The sequence below is a fragment of the Gymnoscopelus braueri genome, assembly GCF_963280865.1.
Source record: "Gymnoscopelus braueri genome assembly, chromosome: 13".
Lineage (NCBI taxonomy): Eukaryota > Metazoa > Chordata > Actinopteri > Myctophiformes > Myctophidae > Gymnoscopelus > Gymnoscopelus braueri.
Genome location: NC_137615.1, coordinates 22127003 through 22137278, shown reverse-complemented (window position 1 = coordinate 22137278; position 10276 = coordinate 22127003).

The following is a 10276-nucleotide window of genomic DNA, read 5'->3' as shown; positions in this document are numbered from 1 at the left end:
CATAGTGCATTGACAACATGATACCAAATCCCAGTTCGATTCTGGTCGGAAACAGTTCGTTCCTCCTCTCTACCATCAGCTTCTAAGCTTCTCTTCTCTCTATGCTCTAAATACAATCTCTCTACAATCTAAATAACGCATGAAACTGCGTAAAATAAGTAAAAGAAAGCTAGATCGACAGGCCTGCCAGCAAACACAAGGACAGATATGCAAACAAACACACAGTAAAATCCTTAGTGCTAATTTATCCATTTGCATCTCTGAAAGTGTACAAATGTACTGTATGGACAATTTGGTTAATTTTGTATACACAGAGAAACACAAATAATTTTACCATGCACTTGTACGTGGAAAAAAAATACTTTGGTTCTATCGATCATCCACTGTGCCACACCCAGTAATGATGAGCAATTACTCGTTTAAGAACGCAACAGTTCATTAGGTCTTTTTTTTTTCTTGAAGGAGGGCCAAAATGTCACCGAGCCAGAATTTAACAACAACATTTACCACGTGAATTAGATATGCGGCTTGAAAACTGGCAGAAACAAAGGGGGACAATGACAACACACGGGCATTTGCCACAGGAAGCAGATTTCCCCACAGTGTTCTATCAGGCTCACTATCACAAACACACGCCCATTCATCTTCAAGCCCCGTTTATACTTTGTTGGACGACGGTGTCCCCGTGCCGAAAATAGCAGACCTACAAACTCACAATGCGACGCATCGCGACACGTTAGTGAGCTTGTAAGTCAGCTATTTTCGGCGCGGGACACGTCATACGACAGAGTATAATTCAGGCATAAGTTTCTTGCACTTTGGAGACCAAAAGCAAGCAAATGCCATCCATCTCCTGTACATCTATAGTAAACAAGAGGAGAGGGAGTAGGAGACAGGAGAGAGAGCGAGAGAGAGAGAAAGAAGGAGAGTGTGAAAAGAGGAGAGGCAGAGGAAAAAGAGGGGGTATGATTTGGGCACGTGCTCTCCAGTGGGCAGAGGACAATGCAGAGCTGGCAGAGACTGTGTCTCGGTGCCAGGGGGAATGGATTGCCACATGGTACCCTCGTGAGCTGGGCCAGCCTAGAGGGGGATGTGGGCAACAATGCATGTACGTTGAGTGAGTGCGTGTGTGTGTGTGCTCTTTTTCGCGTACAATGTCGTGTACGCGTGCGCTGCAGTTTTCATTTAACTCTGAGAGTGCAAAAAGGTATTTATGTATAGTGTATACAGTATATAGTGCATATTTGTATACATTTGTAGCCTATGCCCTTAGAGTTACAAATTGATAAATTAATATTGAGCATTTACGTGTACTATATATGAGTGAGTGATTGTTGTGGACTTAGAAAGGAGGCAGTGCGAGCAATAACTGTGTTTTGTGTAATGTATGTATATTCGTGTGTGTGTGTGTGTGTGTGTGTGTGTGTGTGTGTGTGTGTGTGTGTGTGTGTGTGTGTGTGTGTGTGTGTGTGTGTTCGACGGGGGGAGAGTCCCAGTTCCCGTTTGCATCTTAAATTCCTCAACATCTGTTCAACTCTTCTCTGTAGTAGACACCGGCTGTGTGTTTGCATGCGTGTGCGCACGTGTGTGCACGTGAGAGAGGGCCGAATGCTTGTATTCTTATATACATGTGTGTGACGTGTGTGTGTGTGTGTGTGTGTGTGTGTGTGTGTGTGTGTGTGTGTGTGTGTGTGTGTGTGTGTGTGTGTGTGTGTGTGTGTGTGTGTGTGTGTGTGTGTGTGTGTGTGTGTGTGTGTGTGTGTATATGCGTGCGGATCCATGTGCGAGGAATAGTTTGTGTCTGGCTGCATATGTGCACGTTTTGCTGAAGGCGCTGGTTTGTTACTCGCACCTTAATTAGAAGGAAACAGAGACTCGTTTTCCACAATACATACAGGTAATGTGAAGAGCTCCCGAGAATACAAAGAGCCCCATTCACCTCCATTACGGGATTTACGGCACAATCTCCTCCATTCCCGGACCACGACCCACATTAGCTAGGCATCTCAAGTTCATCACCTTCAATCAAAATATCTAGCAAGGCCTGGAAGATCACCCTCACTGACGGGAACATTCCAACAGGCCATTAGGACTTTAATGTCTAATTTATGTTCCGTCGCATGACGAAAACTGCAGACCTACAAGCTCACAACACGTCGCATCTGCAACATGTTGTGAGCTTGTACGATACGATACGATACAACTTTATTGTCAGCTCTCACTGAAATTTGCTTTGTGTCCATGACGTCACCGTTCAAGATACAGACAGGACATACACAATACATTACACAAGGTACATTACAGGACACACATCACAGAAGCAGACAGAAACAAGAACAATAGAACATATCCTCTTGGTTTACCGATTTTGGTTTAAAAGCAGAACAGACTGGTGTACAAAAGAGTTCTTTAGCCTGTTTTTCTTATGTTTTGGGACTCTAAACCGCCTCATGGAGGGCAACAGTTGATATTCATCATTTAAAACATGTAAGGGGTCAGAGGAGATGCTCTTCGCCAGTCTAAGCATGCTATTGATCTGGGCTTCTTTAAAGGAACGTAACACAACCTCAACTGGCCTACCAACAATTTTAGCGCAGATCTTAATTTGGCTATACAGTTTGTTCTTATATACCATTGATAGGCTGTTAAACCAGGCCGTGCTACAGTACAACATCACAGTTTGAACAACAGACGTATAGAAAAGAGACAAGATCTGACTGCTAGCACCAAACGATCTAAGTCGGCGTAGGGAGTACATACGCTGCTGTATCCTCTTACAAATATAATCAATATGAGATGACCATGATAAGGTGGCATCTATCATCACCCCCAGATATTTGTAAGATGGGACTTGTTCAATAGCTGAACCATGGATTGTCACCGGTGGTGTCTTATCACCGGGAGCAGGACCAAATATAATTTCCTCAGTTTTCTTAGTGTTGATAATCAGATTATTTCTGTCACACCATTCCACAAGCCGGTCAACGCTACACTGGTACTGTTTCGGGTCATCACTGTCAGTCATCAGAGCTATTAGCGTAGAATCATCTGAATATTTCAGAAGAAACTGATTTGACTCGCAGGTGTTACAGTCTGCCGTGTAAAGAGTAAACAGTACAGGTGAGCTAATGCAACCTTGGGGTGCACCAACTCTGGTCCTGATGGGAGAGGAGAGTGTCTTGTTTACCTTTACATACTGAATTCTGTCAGTGAGGAACTTAAGATAAAACTGAATAACAAAAGGATTAATGTGTAACTGAACCATTTTAGTGAGGAGCAAGTCCGGCTGTATTGTGTTGAAAGAAAAATCTAGGAAAAGTCCTCTAGCATAGGATTTTGGTTTGTCAAGATGTTTGGGATGAAGTGAACCAGTGTGACAACTGCATCCTCTGTACTACGACCCTGCTTGTAAGCGAATAGGTTGGCACTACACTGTCGTGCAACTAAGTATGAATCGGCTTTAACAGGCCGACATGTAAATCAACTGGGAACACAGTACAGTATGAGCGAGAATGCACAATTTGGCACCAAAGGATCTGAAATGGTGAAAGATGTGAGCGAGCGTCAGAGCTTCATGTATATGAGTGATTGTGGACTGACAAAAGGTTTTGAAATGACATATTCAGACCCCCCCCCCCCCCCCCCCATGTCATCTCCTGACTGAGAGTGGCGGTTCAAAGCTGATACGACACGCAAAACACACAGCTCGGGGTCTTTCTTTGTCTCTTCATACACAAAGATAGATCCATACGCACAAATGTGCCCATGTGTGCACCCCCCCCACCTCCAAAAACACACAATACATTCAGCGCCCCGTCACTAACCCGGTGCCAATCCCAGGCAAATCTTATGCCACCTAAATGCCAAGCCTGCCAAACTTATGTCACTTCAGAGCAGGCCCTGTGTCAACTCCACACCGTACATATGCCAACCCTATGCCCTCCACATGCCAACCTCATGCCACCTCGGTGGCAATCCTCAGACGACAATATGTCGACGAAAGGACCCCTGCCTGGCCGAGTGTGTAAATCCCTCAATGCAGACACCCAGCTACTTTTATGTGGGGGAACACCAAAGGTCAAAAGTCACCAAGTTGAACAGTGAACTAGTATCAGGGAAAGTGAGGCCAGCTTTTCTTGGTTCTCTCTTTCTCGCGGATGCAATTAGCGGTTGAAATCCCGCTGTAATGGCCTGCTGCAGTTCTAATGTCAGGGTCTATGGGTTCCTGCCACGCTCCCCTTCTACTAGTCTGTTTGTCTGTCTGTCTCTCACCAAAGCCCATCACCTCTGTCTCTCTTCCTCTGCTCTCTCTCTCTCTCTCTCTCTCTCTGTCTCTCTCTTTCTCCTGATGCCTGCTGGCACTTTGGGAGCAGTGCCCCTCCAATCCCTGTGCCCCCTCCCCCTCCTCTGGATGCCAGCCGACGGCCCTCACAGTGTGGCACGCCATCTGCTGCCGCCCGCCCGCCCGCCCCGGCAACCCACCCGCCCACCATCCTCCTCCTCCTCCTCCTCCTCATCCCCCCCCGCCTCCCCCCACCCCCCTGCAGACAGCTACCCACAATCCCCCTCTGCCTGAGCCGCGCGGCACATAGAACAGGAGGCTTTCGCACAGATCACTTCACCCCTGATGCCCCCGCCAGATAGGAGGATGCTGGGGAAGTGGGGGGGCACATGGGCAAAATACTCCAGCTTCTACTCCTGCATGTAAATACAACACAAGCACATACACACGCACGCACGCACACCTTACCCATAATCTGTAGTATTTTTGTTTTGGGTTGACATATATGCAAAAGAGCACCCAAACAGGGAACAGTCATAATTGCACATTTTTAGACCCCCACTAGGCTTTCACACACACACACACACACACACACACGCACGCTGTGTTCGGGCTGCCTGCGTGAGGGAGGGATCTGATGGTGGTTTCTGTGGGAGCTCTCTGATCTGATCACCATTTAAGCTTTGAAAGAGGAGGTGAGAGACATCAAACTAGAGCAGGAATATGAAAGAGAGTGACAAAACATTTGAGTGAGAGAGAGAGAGAGAGGTAGCGAGAGGGAGAGAGGGGTGAGAGAGAGAGAGAGGGATAGAGAGAGTGCTGCTCCATCCATCTTGTGTGGGTATGGAGCCTCATGGCTGGCACTCTATCCATCAATGAGCGCAACATTAACTCTCTGGATCAGAACCAACTTCCACAGATCTCTCCCCATCTCTCTTCCCCTCCCCTTGCGCGCGCACACACACACACACACACACACACACACACACACACACACACACACACACACACACACACACACACACACACACACACACACACACACACACACACACACACACACACACACACACACACACACACACACACACACACACTTAGTATTCTACTACCATCCATGAAAACCTCCACATCCACCTTGCTACCTTCATCTCACACACATCAACATTGCGCACACACACACCCACACCCTTTGTTTTATGTATTGATCCGAAACCCTGATAATCTGCCGAACGATCAATGCTTGTTCTCTCATTTTCCTGCCACAGTAAAATCCTAGTTGCAGGTCAAGTTTGAAAGGGAGTGACAAAACATTTGAGAGAGAGAGAGAGAGAGAGTACCTCCTCGTTCACCTCTTTGCTCCTGTCTGCCTGATCTCCTCTCCGCTACGCTAAGCTACAGTAAGCTAAGATGTCTACCCCGCGCCTCTCTTTGTCTCTCTCTCAGTCGGTGTTAATAATTTAACTAGTGAGCTACTGCAGAGCTGGCTCCTCTCCAAGCCTCAGATTGGCACTGTCTATCTATTTATGACAGTGTGTGGCATGTGCACATGTGTGGGATGCGCAAGAGACACACAAATGTGCACAAAGTGTGTGTGTGTGTGTGTGTGTGTGTGTGTTTGCACACACGTGAATGACTCTTTGTGTGTCAGTGTGCGTGCACATATGTACGTCTCTCTTCTACATTTCAGCCAATAGCAAATTGGCCTCACATGCCACGGGCCTATCGCCTGGATCTAAGATAGAGAGGGAACTATTTTTGTCAAAACAAAGATCAATTCTATTGGTTTGACCGATTGCCGGCCAGATAAGGCGTTACGTTCGCTCCTGCAACGTGGGCGATGAGGACTCCTCGCCGAGCGTGTTGACATGACGTGACTCTAGTTGCCACCTCCCTCCTACCTTCTCACCCTCCTGCATTCCTGCCCACACCAAATTCCTACTAACTCACTCCAACCAGCCCACACCACGCATTTATTCATCCATAGGATCATCAATCATCCCTATACGTCCTTAATCATCAATCATCCTTTTTTTTGCATCAGAATTATTTCAGAATAAATTTCATGATACAAATTGTAGCACTATTTTCTTGGTTCATTTTCTTGTAACCACTTTAACCCTGGTGTCCATGTCATTATGGTGGGAGCGGGGTCAAAATGTTTTCAATCAAATCTAGAAATGCTTTGTGATTAAGTTGTTAAAGGTCATACCAAATACAAACAGTTAGACTGACTGACAACCCAGGACAACTTGATCCTTGTCATCTCTCTCTCTCACCGCCTGCCTGCCTGCTTGTAAACATGTAGGACATGTGAATGGGCGGATATGGTATTATGGCCTTTCCTGATATACATAGTAAACAGACATATGCATAGTCGCCCATCGTACTACACCATATCTAAATTTGACATCTCATGAGGGCATCTTACACGTATTGGAAAAGATAAACATGCAACATGAATGACTCCATGCACATGGAACCTGCACTGTCATTAATTTCAGAGATAGGGGGAGGTCAGTGTACCAGAAGGTGTGTGTGTGTGTGTGTGTGTGTGTGTGTGTGTGTGTGTTGGGGGAAGGCTGCGCGTGTGTGCATGCGTATGTGAGGATGGGCAAATGTGTGTGTGTGTGAGTGCTTGCACGTGTTTGTGCAAAGTTGTAGTTGGATGCACACATGTACAGTATGTGAGTACGTGCATAAAGAGGAGATGGAGGGGGGTGGACACAAGTACACGCACGCACGCGCGCGCGCACGCACACACACACACACACACACACACACACACACACACACACACACACACACACACACACACACACACACACACACACACACACACACACACACACACACACACACACACACACACACACACACACGTGTTGACAGGTGGCTGTGGTAAAGAGGTGGTCCCTGAGCTGGGGTCTGCCTGTCTCTGGCTGAGAGAGAGAGGAGTAAAAAGCTCCCAGCAGCTGTCGCCCTAATTCCTCTAACACGGTGCTTGTGCTCTGATTAGAAAACAGATCTGGCCTCTAATTTACTCCTGACACCAGCTAATGCTCTATATCTCAATCGCTCTGTCCCCACTCGCCACTGCCCTGCTAGGCTGGACACACACACAAGCAGCACACACCTACAGTGACTTAAGATGTCTAAGCAATGTGTATGCAACAAAAAAAACTTGGTAGCCACATTGTGACGGCCCCATGGTCCTTCAGACCAATGGCCTGTTCCATGGGTTCCTTGGGCTCCTATGGGGAGCAGCCTCGTTCCCAGTCTTACTCATCTGCGAAGGGAAAAGCCCGGTCACGACCTAATGCAGAGAGTGTCTATAGGGGCGGGACTTCCGTCGTACGTATTTCCCCCGGAAATTATCTTTTTCGACCAATCACAACGCTCGTTTCATTCACGAAGAATGTAAACAGATTTGTAAAGCGTTAACGTCACAGTAGGCTACTTCCGCCAAAATCCGGTACTTCCGTTTAAACACTCAACCGGCTAGGTCTTGTCCAGCGTGATGGGGAGTCATGTGTGGTCTCCACTTTGTCCGCCTTTGAGTCAGGTCGTGACAACGTGAACCCTAGCGGCCATTTTCAAACATTCGGCCAAAAAAGCTTGAGATACATTGTGACATCGCAATGTGAGCTTGTAAATCGGCTAAAAACTAAGTACATAGGGTTTAAATGGTTGTATTATAATGGAGCATGACAAGAGAGTCATACAGCACAGTCAGTCTCAATATCAACACCTGCTCGTATCATGGTCACATACTAAAATATCTGACGGCAGACTATGCTATATAGATCAAAATGTGCAAAAAAGACATTATCTAATTAAGTCATATTTCAAAAATAATGAAATTAGCAGATCTGCCATTTTCCCCAATTAAAAAAAAAAACTTTCAGAAAATCTTTTGAAAAATGTCTCAAATAAATGTGGAAAATAGAAAAGAGAAACGAAACAAAAAACAGCATTCCTTGTAGGAAAATAATTTACGAAACAGCGACATTTAGTCCCATAAAACCCATAAAAACGGGGCCATGACCCAAAATGTGTCACAGAGCCATGATTAACCCCAAGTTGTCACGCTAATGATTAGAAACATGGATTATACCCTTTGCCCATTGGCATCCACAGAAAATACAGCACAAACCAAGCTGTCAGATAACAATTGGTTTGTTTTCTGATGGAAATAGATAATTAGTTTAGTTTTTCTTTACATTTGACTCATAAATGTTCTGAAAAATGATTAAGAATGAACTTCTTGTGTAGGTGCCCTTTTTCATTTCTTACAGGCTTCAACATGTCTCCTATCAGTGGGTCCATTGGGCCTCTCTGGTCTAACACTGAACTCAGGCTGGAACAATGAACAATGTTTAAGAATGGATACATCGGGACATAATTATCGAGAAATATAGATATATTGTCATTCAATTCAAATAGAAACTAATTTTCAAATGTTTTCCAGCAAGAGCGATCCTCTTGGTTTCAGTTTTTTATCTCGGTTTAGAGTGAGTCTATTTGCATCGGCAAATCTAACATCAAAACTAAAACAAGATAGCGATATCTTGAAATATTCTAATTGCAGACATTTAGCTTTGCAGAATAGCATGTCAGCTTTTAAAACAACACTTTTGTGGCGATTTAGTGATCGCCCCAACAGCCCGTCTGCAATGCTAGTCTTTTAAATTGGTTTGTTTTTACTTAAGACTATTTATCCACTGTGCTGCTATATTATCTATGAAAAGATAATTGTCGGATTGGGAGTATATCTGCAGATACTCATTACTAATTAATAATACTCATATCAGGATTGGAGGCAAAAACAGGGGGGACTTGATTGAGACATGCCTAAAAATTATATGCATACAAGTGGCCCCAGCCTGCAGTGAAATAACTGTAACCCTATATCACAAGAGAAGCATTTCAGGAGGCATTTCAACAAGAAGAGAACACATAGTCTACATAGAAATAGAAGTAACAGGGGTGAATGGGTGAGAGAATGTGACTGCCAGTTGGGCGCTGGTGAGAGGCTGGCTGGGTACCTGGGTGCTGTGATGGAGTTGGCCCAGCAGGGGGCAGAGGTGTGATGCTGGGAGTGGGAGGTGACGGCACAGTGTCACACTGAACACAAGGTGTCACCTCATCAGCCTCTGAGAGAGAGTGGGAGAGAGCATGCAAGAGAGAGCATGCATGAGAGAGAGAGAGATCGTTAGAGATAGAGGTGGCAGGAAGCGGGGAACCGCGTGCGGGTTTTGTGTGCGCACGTGCTTTTGAGCACACACATTTGGCTGTGGTTATTAAATAATATAATTTGTAAACCAGGCCTACTGCCATTATATTCAAGCGAAGTGAGTGACTTGCAAGTACCGTGTGCTGTATTTCTGCTGCATGTCAATAATAGGCTTTGTGTGTGTGTGTGTGTGTGTGTGTGTGTGTGTGTGTGTGTGTGTGTGTGTGTGTGTGTGTGTGTGTGTGTGTGTGCATTATGTGAAGGTTTATTTCTCTTTCCTTCCTCTGTCCCCTGTATTCGTCTCCAGGGACTCACTTGGCATCTCTCCCTAGTTTTTATTCTTGCTCCGCGAACCGCTGCTGCCTGAGCGCAAGCTGGCAGCATGTGTGTGTATGTGTGTCTCACACACACACACACACACACACACACACACACACACACACACACACACACACACACACACACACACACACACACACACACACACACACACACACACACACACACACACACACACACACACACACACACACACACACACACACACACACACACACACACACACACACACACACTCTCCTGGTCGCACAAATGAACCAGCTTTGCACCAATGGACCCCCAAAATATGCCGTGAAAGGAAGACATTCTTGCTGAGCTCTGTCTAAGTAGTCAGCCTGTCTCTTTCACATCAACGATGTAGTTAAATATTGGCAAGAAACTCTTCACAACAAGTACAGCCAAATACAAGGGACATCAAA